Raw genomic sequence first — 13,210 nt, forward strand, 5'->3', positions numbered from 1 at the left:
TGGACTTTTTACAACAATTAAGACAGATTGAGGGACCTCTTGATGATGTTCTCCTAGCCACCATGAATGTGCAATCACTTTATACAGGGATTCCACACCAAGATGGTTTGGAGGCATTAAGAGACACTAGTTGCTGACCCTAATCCTGTCATACCTACTGAATACATCTTGGAACTAACTGGTCTTGTATTGAGTTTAAACCACTTTAAATACAATGGGTGGAATTCAAATGTTTGAAAAGTTGGTTGGGTGTCTGTTTTTTCCTGTCTAATAGAGACTCCCAACTGACTTTTGAAACATTTGAATCTCCCCCAATGAGTCTTTCTTTATACAGCAGTCCACAACAGCAATAGGCTCCAATCTAGCGCCCTCTTACGCTAACATCTACATGACGCGATTTGAGAATAGATACATTTTTCCTGAATTTGGCCACATGATCCACTTATATAAGTGCTTCATTGATGATTTATTCATCCTTCGGGATGATTCTAAAGAATCCTTTGGTGAGATGGTGGAAAAAAATCAATCAGCTCAATTGCCCTATTAAATTAACCTATGAGACATCTGATCATCAGATCAATTTGTTTGGATGTTACAATCAATCGCTTGGGGGACAAATTGGTTACGTCCTTACTTAGAAACCCCATGGACAGAAATACAATGTTGCTTGCCAACAGTTTTCACCCACCGACTTTGAAGGACAACCTGCCAGTCTCTTAATTATTGAGGGTTATGCGCATCAACAGTGATGCGCATACCAGGGAACTCCAATTGAATGAGATGAGGTTAAGATTTGGTGAGCGTGGATATACACCAAAGGTGATTCGTAAATGTCTTCAGAAGGCTAGGAAGATATTTTTGGGAAACAGTCCTAAAAGTTTAGGGACTAAAAATCAAATGATTTACTCCACTAAGTTTGACAACTACTCACAGCATACTCAGAAAGTATTGCGGAGACACTGGACAGTTTTATCCTTTGCAGACCAACACTGACACCAGAAGTTAAATCGAGTACCATCCAAATTATGCGCAATAGACCAGGCTGCTTTTCCTGTGGCAATTGTACAACATGTAGATCTCTCCTCACAGGTCACTCGTTCCCACACCCCCACTCTGGCAAGAGTATAAAAATTAAATACCATCTACACCAGTGATTTTCAACCTTTTTAAAATTGTGGCACACTAAACAAGATTTAAAAATTGCCAAGGCACACCATCAGTTTTTTTAATCAAATATATTACATATAATAACAAATATCAACATATATTTAATATATGTTGATAAATATTTGTTATTATTTCTCTTAAAATGAGTAGAAATAAATAGGTTGTACTTACATAAGAATATCAGTGGAAAACCTGTGCTTGGTGATGTCTCATGATGTCTCTTGTCCGAGAATTGATGGTTGTAATTCCACACACCTGCCCCCCCAGAGTAATTATACATGCATGTCCCTCATTGTAATTCCATACACCTCCCCCCAGTGTAATTATACACACATGCCCCCTACTTTAATTCCACACACATTCCCTCCCATAGTAATGCCACACACATGCCCCTCATTATATTTCCACACACCAGCTCCCACCATACACCATATTATTGCCACCAGGGCCAGTTCTAGACCTTGTGGCACCCAGGGCAAAAGTTTCCTGTGGTGCCCCACCTACAGTTGGTGCACGTTGAGGATGCGAGCCCCAAAACAGGGGTGTGGCTTCTTCATAGTGAAGGGGCATGGCTTCTTCATGGGGATGGGGCATGCCCACAGTTATTCCCCTGTACTTGTGCCCCCCTGTAGCTGTGCCCCCAGTAGTTGTGCCCCAGTAGCTGTACCCCCAGCAGCTGTGCCCCAGTTAATTTTCCCCCATTAGATGTTCCCCCTGTTGCAGTGCCCCTTTAGTAGTGCCCCCTGTAGTTGTGCCCCTTGTAGCTGTGCTCCCAGTAGCAGTGCTCCCTGTATGTGACCCCTGTAGTATTGCCCCCAGTAGCTGTGCCCCTTGCAGCTGTGCCCCCAGTTGATTTGCACCCTGTAGCAGTTCCCCCAGTATGTGCCCCCTGTAGATTTGCCTCCAGTAGCTGTGCCGCCAGTAGCTGTGTCCCCAGTAGTTGTGCCCCCTGTAGCTGTGCCCCCAGTTAATTTTCCCCCTGTAGCAGTGCCTCCTGCAGTTGTGCCCCCTGTAGCTGTGCCCCCTGTAGTTGTGCCCCCAGTAGCTGTGCCCCCAGTTGATTTGCCCACAGTAGCTGTTCCCCCTGTAGCAGTGCCCCCAGAATGTACCCTCTGTAGTTATGCCCCCTGTAGATTTGAACCCAGTAACTGTGCCCCTTGTAGCTGTGCCCCCTGTATGTGCCCCTGTAGTTGTACCCCCTGTAGCTTTGCCCCCTGTAGCTGTGCCCCCAGTGGCAGTGCCCCCTGTAGTAGTGCCCCCAATATGTGACCCTTGTAGTAGCGCCGCTTTGAAACCCTAAAAAAACAACAAACAAAAACCAATACTTACCAGCCTCACTCCTGTTTCCAGACTGCTTCTGCCGCTGCTGCTCTCTCCGGGCGCCCGCTCCTCTCTATGGGAGAGATGTCATGACGTCTCTCCCATAGCAGCGCTGCACTGACACTAGGGGTCAATTTTGACCTCTAGCATCAGTCAGAGATGCTGGCTGCGTGCGCCTGCAGCAGCCGGGAGGGGGGAGCCGGGAGCCAGAGGGTGTATTAGTAGCGGCTCTTGCCACGGCGGTGGCAGCGCCCTCTGGGTAGCGGCGCCACGGGAAAAAAGCCTGCTTGCCCGTGGCAAAGTGCCGCTACTGATTGCCACACACCTGACCCCCCCAGTAATGCCACACACCCACCCCTCCCCCTAATAATTCCACTCACCTGCCCCCCACCTAGTTATGCCACACACATGCCCCTCATATTTCCACACACCAGCTCCCCCCATGTTAATGTCACACAACTGCCTCCCAATAGTAATGCCACACACCTGCCCCCAGCCCCCATAATAACTTCTCATGCTTTAATAAATGTGAAAACTCTCAGGGAGGAGCTGGGACTGCACCAGGCAGCACGGACCAGCAGTGTGTGAGTGAGTGGGTGGGCGGTAGAGCGGGAATGCGACATGTGGTGCCAGACAGTCCCCCAGCAGCCAGATATGTAAGCCTGCTCAGCCAGCGCGGCACTTCCGTTCCGCGACATCCGGCCCGTGACCTATGGTGACTCATAGGTCATGGGCTGAATGATGCAGAATGGAAGTGCATCGCTGGGCGAGCAGGCTTACATATCTGGCTGCAGGACTGTCTGGTGGGCGGCGGGTCTCTGGTGGCCAGTGGCAGGTCTGTCTGGCTGGCGGCACGCGGCAGCAGATCTGTGCGGCTGATGTTGGTCTGTGTGGTGTGCACACTGGCGGCAAACTTAGCAAATGGTCGCGGCACACTAGTGTGCCACGACACACCAGTTGAAAAAGGATGATCTACACTGTAAATTGGATTTTACCATTTATCTGCTCACATGCCCTTGTGGGCTGTACTATGTAGGTTTAACTTCCAGGTGTTTTAGGGAGCGCATGGCAAATCATCGTACAACCATTATGGCGACCCTACAAATAGGCATCATGGATAAACTGGTGGCCCGCCATTATCTTACCAATGGTCATCAGGTCTCCAATCTGAAATGTATGCTCATTGACTGGGTCCCCCCATTACCAACTGGAGGGGATCGATTGTTAGCTCTTAAGAAATGAGAAAGCTTCTGGATCTCCCATTTAAATACAGTGTCGCCCAAAGGGCTTAATGAATATAATTCAATGACTATTTTTCTTTGAGTAATTGTTTGAATATATTCAGCTTCTTGTGTATGCTTTGTCATGCATTTTCTGTAACCCGTTGTACAGTCACCAATTTTGTTCAATCGCACTTTAATGTATGTATATGTACATCTTATGACACATGCTATATACAGTATTTCTTTTGTATTGACTATATATTACTATTTTGACTATGATAACAGAGGTCATGCTGTTTACTTAGATAAGATATATATTTATTACTAATTTACTAGGTGATTCATCGCGCCCTACGTGCGACTTCACACCGTCGTGAGGGGCTATGCCCCCTTAACCCTTGCACGCTCTTGTGGCATGCAATAGTTGTATTATATGGAGTATTACCTCCAATCATAATTGTGTGAGTGGTTAAATATTGCACGGACAAAGGACGTGCGATGGTTAAGGGGTCGTAGCCCCTTGCAACGGCGTGAACAATGCACGCAGTGTCTGATGAACCACCTAGTAGGTGCTGTGGTTGGGGGAGTGGCGGATGCGGGGGAGACGCAGATGGGGTCGGGGGGGCTGCGGGTGGGGGAGGGGTGGTTGTGGGGGTGGTGTGGGTGTGGGAGAGGCTGGGGCGGTGGTGGGGGAGGGGGGGTTCTGCGGGTGGGGTTCCGGAGCCTCCACGGGTGCGGGGGTGCCACGGGTGGGGCGGGTGCAGGAGTGCTGCGGGTGGGGGGAGGGGGTCCGGAGCCACTGTGGGTGGTGGAGGGGTGTGTGCGGGTGCAGCGGATGGGGCCCAGAGGTACTGCGAGTGGGGGAGGTGCGGGTAATGCTTCTCCTCCTGGAAGCAGCTAGGCAGCTGTCCTCCCTTTGGCAGTGGCTCTCCCGGAGACTCACACAGCAGCCAATCAGTATTGTTAGCTGAATCAATGTAAAAGGTGAGTGTGCTGTGCAGTGTCAGTGTCAGCATCCAGACATTACCCTCCGCAATATCACCCACTGTATCCGTTACATTAGCCATCTCAGGGCTTCCAGGCCGGCCGGCCAGGTGCTGTATTGCAGAGTCAGGGCCTCTGGGGATCTGTGTGTGGCTGTGGCGGGGGGAGGCACTTCTGTGACATCACGCGCAAAGAAGGCTCCGGGGCTCTGAGAGTATGCGGCGCTGGGAGGACTATGAAAGCCTTCCGCTGTGCCGCTTTCGTACACATCTATGCCGGTGGCCGCAGCAGCTTTTGTTCCACGTGCGCCGTGGCTAGGGAATTGGGATTGTTGATGCCGGAGGGGGCAGGTGGACTGGCAGGAGGACATAGGACAGCTACTATCACTTACACTGACATGCGGGGGGACGCCCAGCACAGGGCAAGTCCGCCCTGCATGTCAGGGCCTCTGGGGATCTGTGCGTGGCTGTGGCGGGGGGAGGCACTTCTGTGACATCACGCGCAAAGGAGGCTCCGGGGCTCTGAGAGTATGCAGTGCTGGGAGGGCTATGAAAGCCTTCTGCTGCGCCACTTTCGTACACATCTATGCCGGAGGCCGCACAGCTTTTGTTCCAGCCGCAGCTAGGGAGTGGGGATTGTTGATGCCGGAGGGGGCAGGCGGACTGGCAGCAGGACATAGGACAGCTACTATCACAGGGCAAGTCTGCCCCGTATGTCAAGCGGCGCCCCCCCCCACAAGTACAAAAGCATAGCACAGCGGCGATGCTTTTGTACTTGAAGAGTAACTCCCAGCCAGCGCAGCTCCTGCGGCTGGCCGGGAGTTACTCGTCGCTGCCTGGGACGCAGCGGCTGCGTGTGACGTCACACAGCCGCCTCGGCCCGCCCACCTCCAGCCATGCCTGCATTGGCTGGACCGCAACCACAAAACGGCGAGCAAACGCCGCCATGCCACCCCCTCCCACCCAGCAACCGCCACTGCCTGTTAATCAGCCAAAGGTGATCACTAGGCAATGACAGCCGTCGGCTGTCAGCCATGTGCCGACACACTGCGGCACCTGCGCATGTGCAGCTCTGACCTGATCGCTGTACTGCGATGAACTGCAGCGAGCGATCAGATTAGAATGACCCCCATAGGACACTGCAGTAAAGGGATTTTTTTCCCCTATCTACAGCGCAGAGACTTGCTGCAGATGCAGTGGCAAACCCTCCAGCTGTACCTTTTTGGCAGGTACAGTACCTTTTTTTATGGTCTGTACCAATGTTTGGCTCTCCAAACTTTCATTGAAAGTATATGGAAAGGGGCGTGGCCACGCCACTGTACCCGTGGCCATGCCCCTTTTCTGAATTTGTAGCTATTTTTATTAGAGATGAGCGCCTGAAATTTTTCGGGTTTTGTGTTTTGGTTTTGGGTTCGGTTCCGCGGCCGTGTTTTGGGTTCGAACGCGTTTTGGCAAAACCTCACCGAATTATTTTTGTCGGATTCGGGTGTGTTTTGGATTCGGGTGTTTTTTTCCAAAAACACTAAAAAACAGCTTAAATCATAGAATTTGGGGGTCATTTTGATCCCAAAGTATTATTAACCTCAAAAACCATAATTTACACTCATTTTCAGTCTATTCTGAATACCTCACACCTCACAATATTATTTTTAGTCCTAAAATTTGCACCGAGGTCGCTGTGTGAGTAAGATAAGCGACCCTAGTGGCCGACACAAACACCGGGCCCATCTAGGAGTGGCACTGCAGTGTCACGCAGGATGTCCCTTCCAAAAAACCCTCCCCAAACAGCACATGACGCAAAGAAAAAAAGAGGCGCAATGAGGTAGCTGTGTGAGTAAGATTAGCGACCCTAGTGGCCGACACAAACACCGGGCCCATCTAGGAGTGGCACTGCAGTGTCACGCAGGATGGCCCTTCCAAAAAACCCTCCCCAAACAGCACATGACGCAAAGAAAAAAAGAGGCGCAATGAGGTAGCTGACTGTGTGAGTAAGATTAGCGACCCTAGTGGCCGACACAAACACCGGGCCCATCTAGGAGTGGCACTGCAGTGTCACGCAGGATGTCCCTTCCAAAAAACCTGAACCACTAGCCATGAACATAGGCCAGGGCCTCAGCCGTTCCTTGCCACTCCGTGTGGTAAATGGCATATTGGCAAGTTTACGCTTCTCCTCCGACAATTTTATTTTAGGTTTTGGAGTCCTTTTTTTTCTGATATTTGGTGTTTTGGATTTGACATGCTCTGTACTATGACATTGGGCATCGGCCTTGGCAGACGACGTTGCTGGCATTTCATCGTCTCGGCCATGACTAGTGGCAGCAGCTTCAGCACGAGGTGGAAGTGGATCTTGATCTTTCCCTAATTTTGGAACCTCAACTTTTTTGTTCTCCATATTTTATAGGCAGAACTAAAAGGCACCTCAGGTAAACAATGGAGATGGATGGATTGGATACTAGTATACAATTATGGACGGACTGCCACGGTTAGGTGGTATAAAAAAACCACGGTTAGGTGGTATATATTGTAATACAATTATGGATGGACGGACTGCCTGCCGAGTGCCGACACAGAGGTAGCCACAGCCGTGAACTACCGCACTGTACACTGGTTGATAAAGAGATAGTAGTATACTCGTAACAACTAGTATGACTGACTATGACGGTATAAAGAATGAAAAAAAAAACACGGTTAGGTGGTATATATTGTAATACAATTATGGATGGACGGACTGCCTGCCGAGTTCCGACACAGAGGTAGCCACAGCCGTGAACTACCGCACTGTACACTGGTTGATAAAGAGATAGTAGTATACTCGTAACAACTAGTATGACTGACTATGACGGTATAAAGAATGAAAAAAAAACCACGGTTAGGTGGTATATATTATAATACAATTATGGATGGACGGACTGCCTGCCGAGTGCCGACACAGAGGTAGCCACAGCCGTGAACTACCGCACTGTACACTGGTTGATAAAGAGATAGTAGTATACTCGTAACAACTAGTATGACTGACTATGACGGTATAAAGAATGAAAAAAAAACCACGGTTAGGTGGTATATATTATAATACAATTATGGATGGACGGACTGCCTGCCGACTGCCGACACAGAGGTAGCCACAGCCGTGAACTACCGCACTGTACACTGGTTGATAAAGAGATAGTAGTATACTCGTAACAACTAGTATGACACTATGACGGTATAAAGAATGAAAAAAAAACCACGGTTAGGTGGTATATATTATAATACAATTATGGATGGACGGACTGCCTGCCGACTGCCGACACAGAGGTAGCCACAGCCGTGAACTACCGCACTGTACACTGGTTGATAAAGAGATAGTAGTATACTCGTAACAACTAGTATGACTATGACGACGGTATAAAGAAAGAAAAAAAAATACCACGGTTAGGTGGTATATAATTATACAATTATGGATGGACGGACTGCCTGCCGAGTGCCGACTGCCGACACAGAGGTAGCCACAGCCGTGAACTACCGCACTGTACTGTGTCTGCTGCTAATATAGACTGGTTGATAAAGAGATAGTATACAACAATATACTACTATACTGGTGGTCAGGCACTGGTCACCACTAGTCACACTGGCAGTGGCACTCCTGCAGCAAAAGTGTGCACTGTTTAATTTTAAATTAATATAATATTATGTACTCCTGGCTCCTGCTATAACAACCTGCAGTGCTCCCCAGTCTCCCCCACAATTATTATAAGCTTTTATACATTGATGTGCAGCACACTGGGCTGAGCTGAGTGCACACAGACTGAGTCACACTGTGTGACTGCTGTGTATCGTTTTTTTCAGGCAGAGAACGGATATAGCAGAGAACGGATATATTAAATAAAAGTTAACTTAACAACAACTGCACTGGTCACTGTGGTAAACTCTGTCTGCACAATCTCTCTCTCTCTCTCTCTCTTCTAATCTATTCTAATGGAGAGGACGCCAGCCACGTCCTCTCCCTATCAATCTCAATGCACGTGTGAAAATGGCGGCGACGCGCGGCTCCTTATATAGAATCCGAGTCTCGCGAGAATCCGACAGCGTCATGATGACGTTCGGGCGCGCTCGGGTTAACCGAGCAAGGCGGGAAGATCCGAGTCGCTCGGACCCGTGAAAAAAAAAGTGAAGTTCGTGCGGGTTCGGATTCAAAGAAACCGAACCCGCTCATCTCTAATTTTTATGTGGAAATTGTTGGAGGGTATGTTGCTGCAGATGCAGTGGGCCTATTTTGGTGTGTGGAGCTGTAGTTGCAGCTCCATCAGCCCCACTGTTAATCCTGCTCTGAGAAGACACAGCAGCCAAAGGACATTGCCTCCCATTGGATGTAACCTGTGTGGGAGGGTGTTTCTCACCCAATCAGCTGTGGGCTGGGTGTGATAGACCTGCTTCTAACCCAATGAGAGCTCCTAGCCACGCCCAGCGTTAGCCACACAGTCACAGAGTGACAGATCTGGGCACTTATATAGGAGATTTTCAATTGCGTTATAAGTTCTAAAAGTATGTGTATGTATTAGTGACGTGCACCGGAAATTTTTTGGGTTTTGTGTTTTGGTTTTGGATTCGGTTCCGCGGCCGTGTTTTGGATTCGGCCGCATTCTGGCAAAACCTCCCTGAAAATTTTTTGTCGGATTCAGGTGTGTTTTGGATTCGGGTGTTTTTTTACAAAAACCCCTCAAAAACAGAATTTGGGGGTCATTTTGATCCCATAGTATTATTAACCTCAATAACCATAATTTCCACTCATTTCCAGTCTATTCTGAACACCTCACAATATTATTTTTGGCCCATCTAGGAGTGGCACTGCAGTGTCAGACAGGATGGCAGATTAAAAAAATTGTCCCCAAACAGCACATGATGCAAAGAAAAAAAAGAGGCGCAATGAGGTAGCTGGATGGCTAAGCTAAGCGACCCAAGTGGCCGACACAAACACCTGGCCCATCTAGGAGTGGCACTGCAGTGTCAGACTGGATGGCACTTCAAAAAATAGTCCCCAAACAGCACATGATGCAAAGAAAAAAAGAGGTGCACCAAGGTCGCTGGATGGCTAAGCTAAGTGACCCAAGTGGCCAACACAAACACCTGGCCCATCTAGGAGTGGCACTGCAGTTTTCTAGCGAGAGGATGAGTGCTTCCATCCTCATGTGAATCTGAACCACTAGCCATGAACATAGGCCAGGGCCTCAGCCGTTCCTTGCCACTCCGTGTCGTAAATGGCATATTGGCAAGTTTACGCTTCTTATCAGACGCTTTTAATTTTGATTTTTGGGTAATTTTACTGAACTTTTGTAGTATACTTAACGACACAGAGGTAGAGCAATGGACTACTGTACTGTTCTGCTATATATATACTGGTGGTCAGCAGAATTCTGCACTGTCCTCCTACTATATACTGCACACAACTAAAATGCAGCACAGGTATGGATGCATAGTATACTTGACGACACAGAGGTAGAGCAGTGGACTACTGTACCGTACTGCTATATATATATACTGGTGGTCAGCAAAATTCTGCACTGTCCTCCTACTATATACTGCACACAACTAAAATGCAGCACAGGTATGGATGCATAGTATACTTGACGACACAGAGGTAGAGCAGTGGACTACTATACCGTACTGCTATATATATACTGGTGGTCAGCAAAATTCTGCACTGTCCTCCTACTATATACTACAATGCAGCACAGATATGGAGCGTTTTTCAGGCAGAGAACGTAGATATTTTCAGCACACTGATCACAGATATTTGCAAGCACACTGAGCACAGATATTTGCAGCACACTGAACACAAACTGAGAGAACACAGCCACGTCCTCTCGCTATCATCTCCAAAGCACGAGTGAAAATGGCGGCGACGCGCGGCTCCTTATATAGAATACGAATCTCGCGAGAATCCGACAGCGGGATGATGACGTTTCAGCGTGCTCAGGTTAACTGAGCAAGGCGGGAAGATCCGAGGCTGCCTCGGAACCGTGTAAAATGGGTGAAGTTCGGGGGGGTTCGGATCCCGAGGAACCGAACCCGCTCATCACTAATATATATATATATTTTTTCATTCTGCTCTGTCTTCATTTATTAAACAGATGTCATGTTCAGTTCTCCTGGGTCTCTGGCACAGCTTTGCCTGTTTCCACATTTATTCCTGTTTTCATTTTGTGCGCTGAATACATGCCCTTCTTGGTTTTGTTTGTATAGAGCCTCTAGGTAGCGTCAGATGGATTTATTATCCCTATTGGAGTTGTGTCTAACCAGTTGTTACATTGATTAAGAATGTATTTCATTTAATCGTGTTATTGTCTATGTTTAGCATCGGCGCTAAGTTGCCTGGTTACCCCTGTGAAAAGGGTGTGTTTACATCACTTGGCTTGTCTTGTGTCCGTATGCATTGTCCAGGCGTGCTTTGAGTGGTGCCTGGAATGCAAGCCGCGTCTTATTTCCGGTTGTTGGAAAGCATGCCGCTTCCGGTCGTGGGAGCGAGCGGCTTTAATTTGCACTACTTCAATGTTTTTTTCCCCTTTCTACTGATTGTGGATACTCCTAAGGGGTGAATAGCTCTTATCAGGCCCCTTTTCCACTTACGAGCACGGGTCGCAGCCGGGAGCCTGACACGGGAGCTGCCCCCTGCTGCGACCCGTGCTCGGCCCCTTTCCCATCAGCAGTCACAACCCGGCATATGCCGGGTTGGTGACGCTTCTAGTGACGCGGCAGGGGCGGCGCAGGGAGATCACATGATCTCCCAGCGCCGCCCTTCCATACAGTGTAAATGGGAGCCGTGTCGCATCGACACGGCTCCCGTTTACACTACAACCCTACCCGGATCAGTCCCGTGTCCTACCCAGGTAAATAGCCGGGTAGGATTCACGGGTCACTTGATCCGGGTTTACCCTTTTCCACTTGCAAAAAACACGGGTAAATGCGCGCCCCCGTGCATTTACCCGTGTTTTTTGAGCTAGTGGAAAAGGGGTCTTATTTAGCGCTGTTAAACGGGTAGGTTGTAGTGTGAATGGTGGTCACGTTTTCGTGTAGCACCCTGCACTTCCTGTATCAGGGTATATAAGGTTGAGATGGACTGCTGTTCTTAGCGTGGCTCTACTATGATCCAGAGGTTGATATGCCCTAGCGCTGTGAGTATGCAATTGTGTTGTGACTAATGCCCTTTTGGTTACTGTTGTCATTATGTTTGACTCTATTCATGCTATTTCATATTGTGATTGCAGCTTGAGTTTTCAACCCGTTGATCTGCTATGTTACACTTGCTGATACACCTTTTCTGTGAGTACCTTCTATCTTTGGACAATTTTATTATGAATGTGAGGTCTGTATAGTGCCTTACACCCTACCTTTCTATTACAGTGATTGATTTATTGAAATAGGATGAGGGAGTGATATCTAAAATTCTCCTTGTTATCTTGTGAGCCTGCCATTGATTTTTGTAAGTAGTGATATTGTCACATGGTGTTGTGCACTAGTGTCCATTTAGGTGTTGTTTGCTCTATTACCTTTTTTCACATGTGTTTAAGGGTGACTTGATTTTAGTGCTTAGGGGACTGGGAGACTGATTGTGTTCTTTTCATGTTTATCCCTCTATAGTTATTCTATGGATGTATCTTTAAAGTTGTTGCCATATAGGCTGGTCTTGATAAAGATTCAGAGAATTCGATCAAAACATTGACTACTACAAGCCTGAATTTTGACTGAAATAAACTTTTATCTTATTGACTTACGTTGAAGAAGTTGTTTTTGTAGAGTGCACCCCCATTCGATTGGACACTGCTTATATTTATGTGGCACCACCACGGACAGGATACTCGCAGAAATAAATATATATATAGATATATACACATGATCCTCCTCTCTCCCATAAAAATCCAACCCCTGAGTGAAACTCTGAGACTGATTGACTGACATGTCAAGGTTTACTGACTGACATGTCAGGTTTACGTCAGAATGCCCTTGTTGCCGCTGTAAGACAGGCTGACCACTGGCCTCACTGCTCTAGACTGTATATTGCCTTTCATATAACTATTTCCAGGTTGAAGGAGTGAATAATTAAACTTTTCAATCTGACAAAAGTACATTTTAATTTAAGAATATACATACTGGGATAACATAATAAGACAGTTTTTTGCAATTGTTTTTTTTTTTTTTTGGTTAGGAAAAGTATTTAAGATTGTCAAAGTCTGATTACAAGACTTTTTCCTGTAGAAAAAACACATGCATGTAAGAGAGATTAAACCTAATTACAACCAGCTGTATATAACTACTGTTCTCATAGACTTCATGTGATCAATAAGGTTAAGGTTCAAACATCCAGTCTAGACATATTAGGGAAGCCCCTGTGATCACCAGAATACAAGTCTCACCTTCTAATATACTGTACATGAACACAGTACAGTGAGCACACTGCATTAATGGACAATATCTAGCTTAATGGAATGCACATATTCTCAAGTAGTACACTGAAAATAAAGGTTTTAAATCAGCACTGATTTT

General features: G+C 47.4%; 1 long non-coding RNA gene across 1 annotated transcript; it reads left to right on the forward strand.

Moving 5' to 3' along the window:
• Positions 1-11,804: 11,804 nt before the first annotated feature.
• LOC134929008 (uncharacterized) lies at positions 11,805-12,406 on the forward strand. Its single transcript, XR_010178203.1, has 4 exons — positions 11,805-11,841; positions 11,935-11,989; positions 12,071-12,149; positions 12,308-12,406. It is a non-coding gene; the product is annotated as an uncharacterized LOC134929008 (long non-coding RNA).
• Positions 12,407-13,210: the final 804 nt, after the last annotated feature.

Source organism: Pseudophryne corroboree, chromosome 5, assembly GCF_028390025.1.
Source record: "Pseudophryne corroboree isolate aPseCor3 chromosome 5, aPseCor3.hap2, whole genome shotgun sequence".
NCBI lineage: Eukaryota > Metazoa > Chordata > Amphibia > Anura > Myobatrachidae > Pseudophryne > Pseudophryne corroboree.